General features: G+C 44.0%; 1 protein-coding gene across 8 annotated transcripts in view; it reads left to right on the top strand.

The window, feature by feature from the left end:
• Positions 1–14,176, top strand: part of LYPD6B (LY6/PLAUR domain containing 6B) — a 234,902-nt gene that overhangs the window by 144,647 nt on the left and 76,079 nt on the right. Inside the window, exon 2 of one of the 8 annotated variants that reach the window (XM_055572624.1) lies at positions 1,674–1,834. The exons of 6 other annotated variants lie outside the window; for them this stretch is intronic. The gene's annotated coding sequence lies outside the window, so the exon portion shown is untranslated. Of the gene's footprint in view, positions 1–1,673; positions 1,841–14,176 lie in introns of all 8 variants that reach the window. One more of the 8 variants, XM_055572622.1, reaches the window with a different exon arrangement.

Here is a 14,176-nt window from a genome sequence, read left to right as displayed (position 1 = left end):
TAGCTTATGGAAAGCTGAGTGAGTGGTTATCTTATATTTTACATTAGAAAGTGAAAAACCAACCTGAAAACTAGCAAGAAATGAATTGGCAGGTCTTCGTGAAGGTGTCATCTAAGCTCAGTCTTGAAAGACGAGTAGGATCCTTTCATTCAACCTGTATGTATTAAACTTCCATCACTATGTTAGAACGTGGACCCCAGGGTGACTTTTGCCCCTGAGGAGCTTATAGTGTGGTGGCGGTGAGGACTGGGGATGGGCTGACTCATTGGTGGTTAGTGCAGGGGCCTGTGGCCAAAGCCAGCCTGTCACCTGGTTTTGTATGACCCATGAGCTGACAGTGATTTTTACAAAGCAAAGAGGAAGCAGGGATGAGTAAGGGACTTTCCAGCCCTGCTTTTTTTTTTTTTTTTAATGTTTCTAGCCTAAGTGGAGCCCCTGTCTAGCCCTTTGGATAAAGACTTAATATTTTATGGTTAGAATTGCAGCATACCCAAGGGGCTACAGAAACAGAGGAGGGACAGCTAACTATGACTGGGGAGACCAGAGAAGTCACCCCCAGAAGAGGAGAGACTAGGGGAACAAACATCAGATTGTGCTTGCTGGGTCTTCAGATACCAGCTGCCACGTTGTCCTTCCTTGATTTTTTTCTTTTAAGATTTAGTCCTTCTTTCATCTGCTCCTTATAAAACGTGACTTTGGTTGCTGAACTTGTCATTGTCCATTGGCTATGTTCCCTGTAGATGGGGGTTCAGGGGTTCTGAGGACCCCCTAAATGGATACACGTGTGCATTTTTCTGGGAGAAAGACTCACGGCTTTCATCACATGCTCCACAGGCTCCATCATTCAGAAATTTTGGAAGCACAGTTTTAAAGTGGATGTCTTTAAAATTGGGACTGTTGATGGTGGGTTCTGCCTAGTGCAGGGTTAAGTAGAGGGATTATGCGTTTCCTGAATATTCATTGGAAGGACTGATGCTGAAGCTAAAACTCCAATACTTTGGCCACCTGATGCGAAGAGCTGACTTGTTTGAAAAGACCCTGATGGTGGGAAAGATTGAGGGCAGGAGGAGAAGGGGATGACAGGGGATAAGATGGTTGGATGGCATCACCAACTCAATGGACATGGGTTTGGGTGGACTCTGGGAGTTGGTGATGGACAGGGAGGCAGTGGTGTGGTTCATGGGGTCACAAAGAGTCAGACACGACTGAGCGACTGAACTGAACTGAACTTACTGGTCCAGGCCCAGATGCCCAGGGTCTGTGCACTCAGAAGATGTTCAGTGAGAGGCTTCTCTCAAGGTATTCTGTGCTAGGGCTGCAGGAGGGGTTGCTTCAGGGACACTGGGAATATCAGAGGATATCAGCCTGAATGTTTGAGAGAACAGGGTCTGAGAGAAGGACTAAGAGGCCAACAATTTGTTGGGAAGATGCGAGCCCTGGGTGATGGGGGCAAAGAAGAGGAGACTGCTTTACTGCTGGCTGACCCCTTTCAGCAGCTGTGAGGTGCCATATCTGTCCCTCAGCCACTTACTCTTGGCTCCACACTTCTCTGGGAGGACTGCAAGAAGGGGCCACACCTTGCAGCAGCCCCTCGGAGAGAGGAAGGCGGTTTAGGTGCCAGCTTCACTTGTGTCTCCTTGTCATGTTAGTAAAGCTAATTTTCCTCACTTCAGGGTGCTCCCCGCCAGCCTGCAGGGACAGCTCGGGGAGCTGGATCACATGCACCGCAGGGCTGGAGTCTGGTCTATCCAGAAGCAGAGAGCCAACCAGGCAGAAGCGGGAAAGACCATTAGAAGAAGAAGAAATTTAGAGAAGCGTGTCACGGAGTCGGAAGGTGCAGGTTTGTTTCTATCAGTAGGAGGTAGACCTCTGAAGAAACAGCAGGTGTCGGGTTGGGGTAGGACCATCTTGGCAGAGGACACAGCTGATCAGAGGTGGCAATGGAGGGAAGAGGGAGGGGAGAGTAGTCCCCCCGAGGTTGTGTATCACCCTCTCTTCTCTGCACCTGTCTGATACTTACTTGGCTTCTGTTCTGTGCCAGGGGTGATATGATGAGTGAACAAAACCAGATCTGGTCTCTTCTCTCACAAGGATTAATCCAGTGTGGGAGACAGAGAGTATGTACATCATCGCACTGGCAAATGTGAAATTGCAGCTGTGTTAAGTGCTCCTGGGAGACAGCTCTGAGAGCCTTTGTTAGATGGATTTAAACACAGTGAGAGAGGTCAGATAAGACGTCCTTTTAATTTTTTATTGGAGTATAATTGCTTACAATGTTGTTAGTTTTTGCTGTACAACAATGTGAATCAGCTATGTGTATACATATATCCCCTCACTCTTGGACCTCCCTCCCACCCCTCTAGGTCATCACAGAACACTGGGTTGAGCTCCCTGTGTTATAACAGCAGTTTCCTCTAGCTCTCTGTTTCACACATAGTGGTGTATATATAGTCAGTGCTACTCTCCCGATTTGTCCTATCCTCCCCTTCCCCTCCATGTCCACATGTCCATTATCTACATTTCTATTCCTGCCCTGCAAATGTGTTCATCTGTACCCTTTCCCAGACTTCCCTGGTGGCTCAGACTGTAAAGAATCTGCCTGCAATGAGGGAAACCCAAGTTCAATCCCTGGGTTTTGAAGATCCCCCTGGAAAAGGGAATGGCAACCCACTCCAGTATTCTTGCCTGGGAAATCCCATGGATAGAGAAGCCTGGCAAGCTATAGTCCATGGGGTCACAGAGTCGTATACGATTGAGTTGGACACACACACATACCTTTTATCTAGACTCTGTATGTGTGCATTAATATAGGATATTCATTTTTCTCTTTCTGACTGACTTCAGTCTGTATGACAGATTCTAGGTTCACACACATCACTACAAATGACCCAGTTTTGTTCCTTTTTATGGCTGAGTGATATTCTAGATAAGGCTTTCCAGGCCAAGTGGCTCATGACCTGGAATAGAAAGGACTGGTGGGAGTTAAGGGCAAGAGCAAGACAAGGGAAAGTTCTTTTGGTTGGAGGACAGACACCATGTCCAAAGGCTCTGTGGTAGGCTGGAGCCTGGCACACGTGAGTGTCAGAAACCAGGCCAAGGTGACTGGAGCAGTGAGAACACGTGGGACGGGAGGTAGGTGTCGGGGGTGGGCTTCAGACTTCCATGCCAGAACTGGGGCTGTTGGAGCCCTTCCCAGCAAACACCAAATATTAACAACCCCAAGGATATCTGAAGGACTGGCAACTCCAGGAAAATCTCGGCAGCACCAGGCTAAAGGTGGTAGAGACTTTGGGGTAGCTGTGAGCCGGGCTTCCCAGGTGCTGCTAGCGGTAAAGAATCTGCCTGCCAATGCAAGGAGACACAAGAAATGTGAGTAAACGTGAGTTCAATCCCTGGGTCAGGAAGATTCCCCTGGAGTAGGAAATGGTACCTCAAAAAGACCCTCATACTTGCTTGCTGGCCCCAGGAACATTTTTAAATGTCACAGAGGTTTTTCTTTTTATTATTTTTTAAATTCATTTTTTAATTGGAGGAAAATTACAGTGTTGAGTTGGTTTCTGTGGTACAACAATGCTAATCAGTCATAATTATATATATATGCACATATATATGTGTGTGTGTGTCTGTGTGTGTGTGTGTGTATCCCCTCCGTGTTGAGTCTTCCTCCCATTCTCCCCTCAGCCCACCCCTCTAGGTCATCACGGAGCACCAGGCTGAGCTCCCTGTTACACAGCAGCTTCCTGCCAGCTCTCTGTTTACACATGGCAGTGTGTATATGTCAATGCTACTTTCTCAGTTCATCCCACCCTCTCCTTCCCCCTCTGTGTCCACAAGCCCATTCTCTATATCTTCCGGAGATTTTTTTACATGATTCTCTTTTCAGGTTTTCTAGCAACACTCTCACATGGGGCATGAATCTCAAGGTGCCTGCATGGAAAGTTCCAGAACCGAACCTAGCATACAGACCTCGTCCTGGGCGACATCCCACAGTGGCAGTGCTGGGGCAGGTCAGGCAGAGGGCTGGCCCACAGTCCTGGGCCAGGACTCCTCGTAGGAGGACACGCAACCCCAGTCCTCAGTGTTTGCCCCGGGGATTGACTCACATTCTCTTGGGGCAATGTCTGCGCTGCTTCCAGGCACTTTGCAGATGGTTATATGGCCCGTATCTCTGCACACTTCAAACAAAGCACAAACAAAGCAGAAACCCCACAGTGAAGCTATTTGAGAAAGAACTTTTATCGGTCTGACTACCAAGTTACCTTTAGCTTGTGATAAACAAAATAATCCAACTCATTAACCTGGGAGAAAGTATCTCTGAAGGGCAGGCTTTTGGTATCTTGAAAAGCTTTGAGAGGAATTTAAATGTATTCTCATTTGGCAGAAATTTATGTATTGTGATTACCTCCAGTCAGAGCAGATTGTCTGATGTGACTGCAAGAAGCCTTGGGATTGGTTAGAGCAGTCTTGGCTGATTACAAATTTATTCATCTGAGCGTGTGTGTGTGTGTGTGTGTGTGTGTATTTTTCAAGTCAGAGATGGTTCTTGTGTTCTGAGCTGTGAGTAGTTTTAATTCTTTTTTTTCAGAATATTTCAAGAGTGCTGCAAGAGCAGACCTCTCTGGACCCATTTATCTATGTAATTTTAATGCAGGAAAAATAATAGGGGAATATTTAGATACAAAACTCCAAGTCCTTTTGGACTCTGGAATGCTTGGCATTTTTCCTTTCTAAACTGGGCAGCTGCCTGTGAGAAGCTGATTTAACATGTCAAATCTTGGATATCCCTTGTAAAAGCTCTTAGGCACACTCTTGATTGGTAATTCTGAACTGTGGGAAAAGAAGTGCAGGACTTCATGAGTGGATTTGAACAAATTGGAGGAATTTAGAAAGAGTCATAAAAGTGATTAAGGGTTAGAGGGAGTGACTGAAAAGAGATTAAAGGAGTGAAATGCATGTCTTGGCCAAACTACAGATGTGGGAGAAGCAGAGGGCAGAACCCTTAGAGCATCATAAAATGCTGGGAGGAAGTGGGGCTGATTCAAGGCTCTTAACTTCTTTTGGGGTCACGGACCCTTTTGCAAATCCAGTAATAGCTCAGAATCTCTCTTCAAAGGAGCGCCCAGGCTCACATAGGCTTGGTTTACCTGTTTCTTGCTCTTTGTTCTTGGCTCTAGACATGTTGGGTTCCATGAGTCTGGAATTACTGCAGCTTTTAATTTCTTTAAAGACAAATTGGAAGTATGGATTTCTACGTGATTTTTTCCAAAGAAACAATACTGACCAAATTAAATGCCATTCTGGGCCACTGTAGCCTCTAGATTGCCATGACATCTTTGTCTTTTTTGTTGTCCCTGAGTTTCTTGTATCTGTTTATCTGTTTAGTTGGTTCCACTTTCTCACATGGAGACTTTCCTCAAAGGTCTGGTGATCCTGGCTGTAAGTGGGTGGGATTTTCCTGTAGGTGATAGATGGTGAGTATATATGGGTGTTTCTTTGCAGCACTTAGTTTTTCCAGAGAATTGCCCAATCTCCCAAGAGAGGGAGCAGTGAGGTGGGGTATAAAGGGGGACGGGGGAGAGAGAAGGTCTGTGGTTCTGTAGCTGGATGCTGCTGTTGTAGGAATGGGCGTTTGAGTATGTGGATTACTGATAATCCACCTCTTGTCAGTATTCTACTTCATCCCACTGCTCCACTGTGCCTGATCCCTTTGAAGCCAGAGAATCCTCTTCTTGATTTTTACCAAAGGGTGAAGCCCTATTTTTGTAGGGTTGGATGTCTTGCTGTGCAGAGCTGGGGAGAGGCTCTGGAGGTCTGAGTTGGCCTGACTGCTTTTAAACAAGCTTTTTTTGACCTGAGAGCCGCACTTGCCCTCTTGCTGCCTAGTCTTCAGGTGCTGAACCCTCCAGGGATTCTGCAAAACATATTAGTTTGTTTCCTGTTGGTATCCCACTTGGTAGGTTATTGGTAGAGCAAAGAATATCATAAGCTAAATTAGTTGCCTTCTATTTTCCAAAATCTCTCTTCTGTAGTTAGCTCCTTCTAGTTCTTTAGTAAAGAAAAATTCAATCGTTTTGACCAACAATCTTTTTAGTGGGGATTTGGGAAAAGGACAGAAATTGTATATTATAGTCTGCTATTAAAAAAGTTGAAATACAGATGACTCGCAATATTGTATTTAAGGGATACAGCAAAATGATTCATTTATTTTTTCAGATTATATTCCATTATCAATTATTATACAATATTGACTATAGTTCCTTGTGCTCTATAGCAAATCTTTATTGCTTATCTATTTTATGTATAGTAGTTAGTATCTGTTAAGCCTGTGCTCCTAATTCCCTTCCTCTCCCCTTTGGTAACCATAAATTTGTTTTTTATGTCTGTCAGTCTGTTTCTCTTTTGTGTATAGATAACTTGTATTATTTTTAGATCCCACACATAGTATTTGTGTTTCTCTGTCTTCACTAAGTGTAATATTCTTCAGGTCCCTCCATGTTGTTACAAATGGCAATATTTATTTTTATGGCTGAGTTATATTCCATTGTATGTATATATGTGCATATGCATACCATATCTTCTGAAGACAGTGGGCACTTGGGTTGTTTTTATGTGTTGGCTATTGTAGATAGTGCTGCTATGAATGTGAAGATAGGCACAGAGATTAGAGCTGTGCAGTTACAAGCCAAGGAATGCTAAAGGTTGCCAGTAGCCACCAGAAACCAGGAAGAGGTTGGCATGGAACACATTCTCTCTCAGAGCCTTCAGAAGGCATCAACCTTGCTGACTCCTTAATTTTGGTCTTCTGGTCTTCAGAATGCTGAGAGAAGAAATATCTGTTGTTGTTTTTTTTTTTAAGCCACTAAATATGTGGTAATTTGTTATAACACATTAGGAAACTAATATAGCTATGTTCAGATTTTAAAACAGAGGACAGAAATTTGCTGACTTTAAAGCTCTGTCTGTAACCTTGCTGTTTTGTTTGATCTTCTGAAAAGATGGGCATTCATTGTGATCATGCTGTTGCTGACGTTACCTGGCTGGTGGCATAGACGGCAAGAATGAGGAGAGGCTTGCATTGTTGAGTAAGTGAGGCAGGTGGGTTTCTCTGGTGGCACAGAAGGTAAAGAATCTGCCTGCAATGTAGGAGACCCAGGTTCGTTTCCGGGGTCGGGAATATATCCAGGAGAAGGAGATGGCTACCCACTCCAGTATTCTTGCCTGGAGAATCCCATGGACAGAGGAGCCTGGTGGACTACAACCCATGGGGTCACAGAGAGTCGGACATTGAGCAACTAACGCTTTCACTTTCAAGTGAGGCAGATGCAGTGGATTTGCTTCTCTGCAGGGAAAACTATTTCAAAGACAAAAGTGAAAGTCACTCAGTTGTGTCCGACTCTTTTCGACCCCATGGACTATACAGTCCATGGAATTCTCTAGGCCAGAATACTGGAGTGGGTAGCCTTTCCCTTCTCCAGGGGATCTTCCCAAACCAGAGACTGAAACCAGGTCTCCTGCATTGCAGGCGGATTCTTTACCAGCTGAGCCACAAGGGAAGCCCTCAAAAACAAAAAGCAATCAGTAATTGATCCTTTATCATGTTTCTGTCTTATGTACAACAGTATCTCTTGTTCAGTCATTCAGTTGTGTCTGACTTCTTGTGACCCCATGGACTGCAACACGCCAGGCTTCCCTGTCCTTCACCATCTCCCAGAATTTGCTCAAACTCATGTCCATTGAGTCAATGATGCAGAGAGATTAGAATTAGATTCCATGTGGACTCTTGAGATGCTCACAACTCAATAATTGAAACAGAATCCTTAGCAAGCTAATATATAATCAATTGGTAAGAGGCATAAGGAAGGCATAAGGAATTGAACTGGATAAGGAACCTCAGTTTATTTATTAGTTGGATACTTGATTTTTTTTTTTCTTCAGAATTCATCACTCAGTTTCAGGTTCTGTGACAAAGTCACTCAGTAGGATGTGTCCCTGGATCCCATTAGGGTCAGATTACCCCTTGGCTTGAGTTGAGGTGTGTGCTGATTGCATAGCAGAGCACTGGCATTTGTAGGCCGAGATCATCCCTCTTTTTCCCCCTTACCTCAGTGCTTGGAAAATGCAGTGCAGCTGGCAGAATCAGCAGGGGTGGGAAGCACAATCACCCTCTAGGATTGGGAATGGAATAAATTAAAGTACTGTTCTATCTAAATGGTGTGACAAGTTCCCATTTGCCTGGCTAATTGCATCAGTCCGCTCTCCTTGCTCCTCCAAGGCTGGGATTCTCAGGCTAGAGTGTTAGCAGCCCCTGCCCTGGAGTGTCCCCAGCCCATTCCTACAGCCTAGAGGGGACCCCGGGGTTTTATCTGCTGACCCCAGGAGTGCTCCAGGGCCCTTCTTTTAATAGTAGATTTCACAGTCATTGCTGGATACTTCCCTACAAAGCTGTGCCTAGCTTGTGTTAACTTTAGGGAGATGGGCTGAGCAAGACTGAGGAGCCTGGGGAGATCAGTGAAGCTGGGACCCTAGGACTAGCTAGGTGCTAGCTTTGTGCTCCTGCTGTCACTTGTGACTTACCTCCAGGAGTCCATCTTGTTAGGATTCCCTCTGAGTCTAGCACAGGCCCCTTCAAGTCGTAGCTCCTGGAGCCAGATAGATAACCTTGGGCAGTTGGCCAAACATGGAGAGTATGGAAATCAGACACAGTGTTCATGGCTCCCAGCACTAACAAAGCCCATCAGTTAACTCTCCTGGATGAACTTTTCCAGTGAAGGAAAAAATAATTAGTGAAAATTGAGTGCTAAGGCAACTGCCAGTCCTTTTGTCTCTGACGATCTCTGGCTCTGGACTTGCTTCTAAAATGTACGAGGTGCTTAGGCCCCCAACTCTGCCTTTTCTCTTTAGGAAGGATAGGGAACTGAGGTTGCCCAAGGCATCTGAGCCAGCTGCAGGGATTGAGGCAAGAGAAAGGAGGACTCAGTTTCTGGGAAGAGTATCCCAAGTATGCTGTTTGCAGGGCAACTTCTAGTTAGCACAGAGCATTTGGGAGAAGTGGAGGAAATTCCTGTAAAATGGAAGTCAGAGGCTTTGGGGCAGGCAGTGGCTCCCTCTTTGGGTGTAGGGGTCTTCAGTTTATTTGAGAGATGTTCCTATTTGTCACTCTCTTTGGATTTAGAGATTACCCATTTGGGGTAAGGACATGGATGGGGTGGGGGACAGTGTCCCTGTGACTTTTACAGACTCCTGCCTGGGAATCCTGGCATTCTGAGGAGAAAGACAAAGACAAGGGATTAGTTACCTAGGCCTGCTGTAACAAGTCATGCAGGTTTGGTGGTTTAACAGCAGGCGTTTATTTCCTCACAGTTTTGGAGGCTGGAAGTCTGAGATCAAGGCAGGGTTGGTTTCTTCTGAGGCCTCTCTCCTTGGCTTGCAGATGGCCGTCTTCTCCCTGCGTCTTCACGTGGCCTCCCTCCTGTCATTGTCTGTGTTTTGTATCCAGATTTACTCTTGTCAGAACCCAGGTCATATTGGATTAGAGCCCACTCCAGTGGCCTCATTTGAAGTCCATCACTTCTTTTAAGACATTATCTTCAAATATAGTCACATTCTCAGGTTCTGGGGGTTAGGACTTAAACCAGTGAGTTTTGGAGGGAGAGGGACACAATTCAGCCCAGAACAGAAGCAAACTGGCATTCTACTAAGTGTAAGTTTAATTTTGTAACTACTGGTGAACCCTAGTTGTCTTGTTGGGGTTTCTTACCTTTGAGAATGTTTTCAGGCCATGGGACATTTTTTTTTTGAGGGTGTGTGTATGCATATCAGAAAGGCTTGAGTGAACTTAACCTTACTTAGATGTATGGAATGAGTATCACAGATAAAATCTTAGTACTCAGTTTATGCCTCTTATCCTTTTCCAGAGTGTATATTACTGATACCCTAAGAAGAGGGGTTGAGTAATTACTTGGGATGGAGAGCTGAGTATGTTCTTATTCAGGAGTCTGCTGATCAGACAAATTTGAGATCCATGCTATTAAAATCTTCATTTCAGCCTGTTGGGGACTGGCTTCTATAATCTATGGAAATGTCTCTTGTTCTAGAGACAATGGATTCTTTACCTATTTACTAAAAAGAACAATCTTTCTGGCATTTATTTTGTTTTTATCTTAAAAAAAAACAAAACAAAACAAAAACAAAACCTCTTGCTCTCAAAGTCATTCTTAAAAAAAAAACATACAGGAGGAGCTCAAGGCTGGATTCTCTGTAATTTTCTCAAACAGCTTTTGTGTAAATGACATGTTCCTAGCTAAGTGAATGCAGAAGTAGCGGATGAGCTTAAACTCAGCCAAGTGGTAATAGTCTGGGGTGACAGCAGACCTCCCAGCTGAGAAGTTCATGCTGTACCAAGTAGCCTGCATCAAAGCGGCTCTTGATTTTGCTGGCAGTTCCCTTGCCAGAGTGCGAAAATGGTTGTTTTTCATCAGCTTCCTGCAGACATCTTTTGATGACTCTCACCAAGCCACCGCTGTGAACTCAGGAGTACAGTGGCATCCCCGTCATGCCCCTTTGTGCACTCTGAAGGTGGAAGCCAGAGTGCAGTGCAGCTTCTCACTTCTTCTTTCAAGACTAAGATGTCTTGCTGCGGAACTGTGTTCTTCTTAGGACCCATGTCTCCATGCAGAGATTGGTTATCTTATTTATGTGCCCTAGAAATGAAAAGCTTCTGATGGATAGCAGGCAGGTGAGGGGAAACATGCGCTTTTATAGTTGACTTTGTCAGAGTATTTCATCTGCAGAGAGAAAGAAAGCAGAGCCTTGCGGTCCTGCAGTTTCTCTGACTTCTTCATGTCAGCTGTTTTGATAGCTCATTATCAGTGGGGCAAGGGTCAAGAATGACACGTTATAAGCTTTAGGCACCATGATATGGAGAGTCGCCGTGTACACTGGCCACAGAGTGAGGCCATTTTCATCTCAGGTCAGCTTTCAACATGAAGAATGTTAATTAAGATTATAGTGGGGGATTTATTTAACTCTCAGGGAAGGAAAACTATTTAACAGACTATTGTTTTCTCTCTGCTGCTACTGACTCTGAAGCTAGGACTTGTACAATTAATTGGCTCCTTGCAGAATAGCTGTTCTGCCTCTTACACACTGTTCTTAGAATAGAGTTAATACTTAAAAAGTCGAGACTTTGTACATTATATTCGATCATTGGTGGTGGTAGTGGTTTAGTTGCTCAATTGTGTCCGACTCTTGTGACCCCGTGGACTGTAGCCTGCCAGGCATTTGATCATTATTTGTTGAATTAGTTATGTAAAATAGTATATACTCATAATAATAATATTCAGCCATAAGGGAACATGATGAACCTTGAAAGCATTATGATAAATGAAATACAGACACAAAAAGATAAACATGGTATGATTTTACTTTTATGAGGTATCTCAAATAGGCATATTCATGGAGACAGGAAGTAGAATGATGGTTACCATGGGCTGGGGTCAAGGGCGTAAATAGCATAGTGGTTACCATAAGCTGGGGTCAAGGGTATAATGGGAACTTTCTGTTTAATGAGTACGGAGATTCCGTTTGGGCTGATGAAAAAGTTCTGGAGATGGATAGTGGTGATGGTTGCACAACTGTGAATGATTTAATGACACTAAATTATACTTAAAAACAGTAAATTTTATGTTATGTATACATTACCATTAAAAAAAGTTTTAAAAAATTGATTCCATTTCAGGAAGAGCTTCTAAAAATGCAGAAATATAAAAAAATTTAACTTGCTATTTCTTAGACATGTATTACCTAAGTTTATAAACCTGAGGGCAGTTTTTCTGTGGTTCTGCCCTTAATCAGCAATGCTGCTAAGTTGCTTCAGTCGTGTCCGTCTCTGTGAGACCCCATAGACAGCAGCCCACCAGGCTCCCCCATTCCTAGGATTCTCCAGGCAAGAACACTGGAGTGGGTTGCCATTTCCTTCTCCAATGCATGGAAGTGAAAAGTGAAAGTGAAGTTGCTCAGTCGTGTCCGACTCTTAGCGACCCCATGCACTGCAACCCACCAGGCTCCTCTGTCCATGGGATTTTCCAGGCAAGAGTACTGGAGTGGGGTGCCACTGCCTTCTCCGTAATCAGCAATAGAGACAACCTTTACTTCATGGATGGAGTAGTCATGTATGGATGTGAGAGTTGGACTATAAAGAAAGCTGAGTGCTGAAGAATTGATGCTTTTGAACTGTGGTGTTGGAGAAGACTCTTAAGAGTCCCTTGAACTGCAAGGAGATCCAACCAGTCCATCCTAAAGGAAATCAGTCCTGAATATTCATTGGAAGGACTGAAGCTGAAACTCCAGTACTTTGGCCACCTGAGGCAAAGAACTGACTCATTTGAAAAGACCCTGATGCTGGGAAGGATTGAAGGTGGGAGGAGAAGGGGATGACAGAGGATGAGATGGTTGGATGGCATCACCAACACGATGGACATGAATTTGAGTAGGCTCTGGGAGTTGGTGATGGACAGGGAAGCCTGGCATGCTGCAGTTCATGGGGTCACAAAGAGTCAGACACGACTGAGCAACTGAACTTAACTGAACTGAACTCCTCCAGTAATTGTAATTTTTCTCCTTAGCTCAGGACAGATGATCAGATGGCTGTGTGCTTGGCCTCCTTTTTTGACTTTGCTCAATCACTTCTGCATGAATTGTGCTTTGGCCTCCTCTCTCACATTGAAGGAGCAACAGGAAGCATTTCAGGAGACAACCTACTGTCTATACCTAGAGGCACTATTAACTGATTACTTCCCCTCCCCAATTTCCCAGTGTTGGATGATAGAGGATACTTTATCACAATTTACCCAAGGAAGGGAAGGTTAAATACTTTGGGAGAAATTCTTCAGTGATAAGAAAAACTAAGCTCTGGAAGTATGTACATTGCATTGTCTTTTGCAGTCAATGTCTATTTTATGTCTGTTTTCTTCTTTACCGTGGCTACTAGGATGCTCGGAACCTAATATATGAACCACACCAAATAATAGTTTCAGTTCAGTTCAGTTCAGTTGCTCAGTCGTGTCCGACTCTTTGTGACCCCGTGAATTGCAGCACACCAGGCCTCCCTGTCCATCACCAACTCCCGGAGTTCACTCAGACTCACGTCCATCGAGTCGGTGAGTTTAGTACTTTATAAAAATATGTCTGTGGACTGCCTTTTCCTCATGCTCTTCTAGCCTTTTTTTTTTTTTTTTTTAATGTTGTCTTCTTGACATAGTGAACATATTTTATGTCATTCCATCCTATTTTAACATTAGATGGTGTATTGGGGTTCTGCAGAGAACCAGGACCAGTAGGAGGGTGTTTGTGTGTGTAGAGAAGGAAAGAGAGAGACATATTAATTTTTAAGGAATTGACTTACATGACTGTGGAGACTGGCAAGTCCAAAATCTCAGGCAGGCTAACAGACTGAAGATGCAGGAAAGAACTGATGTCACAGTCTTGAGTCCACAAACTGTCTAGAGGCAGAATTCCTTCTTCCTTGGGGCACCTAAGGCTTTTCTCTTAGGGCCTCAACTGATTGGATAAGGCTCTCCCACACTGGGCTTTCCTGGTGGCTCAGACAGTAAAGAATCTTCCTGCAATGCAGGAGACCCAAGTTCAATCCCTGGGTCAGGAAGATCCCCCGAAGAAGGGAATGGCAACCCACTCCAGTATTCTTGCCTGGGAAATCCCATGGACAGACAGAAGCCTGGCGGGATACAATTCATGGGGTCACAAAGAGTTGGAAAAAACTGAGGGACTAACACCTTCACCGCCCACATTATGGAAGGTAATCTGCTTTACTAAAAGTCCACTGATTTCATTTTGATTAAAATATAGTCTTTGTATAATATTACATGTTTTACAGGTGTACAATATAGTGAGTCACAGTTTTTAAAGATTATACTCCATTTATAGTTATAAAATATTGGCTATATTCCCTGTGTGGTACAAAATATCCTTGTAGCTTATTTTATACATAATATTAATAGTTTATACCTCTTAATTCCCTACCCCTATATTGATATTGCCTCCTCCTACTTCCATCTCCCTACTGATAACCACTAGTTCTCTATATCTTTCTTTTAGTTCTGCTCACTAGTTTGTTTTAGATTCAACTTATAAGTGATATAATACAGTATTTGTCTTTCAC

Source organism: Bubalus kerabau, chromosome 3 (assembly GCF_029407905.1).
Source record: "Bubalus kerabau isolate K-KA32 ecotype Philippines breed swamp buffalo chromosome 3, PCC_UOA_SB_1v2, whole genome shotgun sequence".
Lineage (NCBI taxonomy): Eukaryota > Metazoa > Chordata > Mammalia > Artiodactyla > Bovidae > Bubalus > Bubalus kerabau.
The sequence above is the reverse complement of the archived record's forward strand: the minus strand, read 5'-3'. Positions and strand labels throughout refer to the sequence as shown.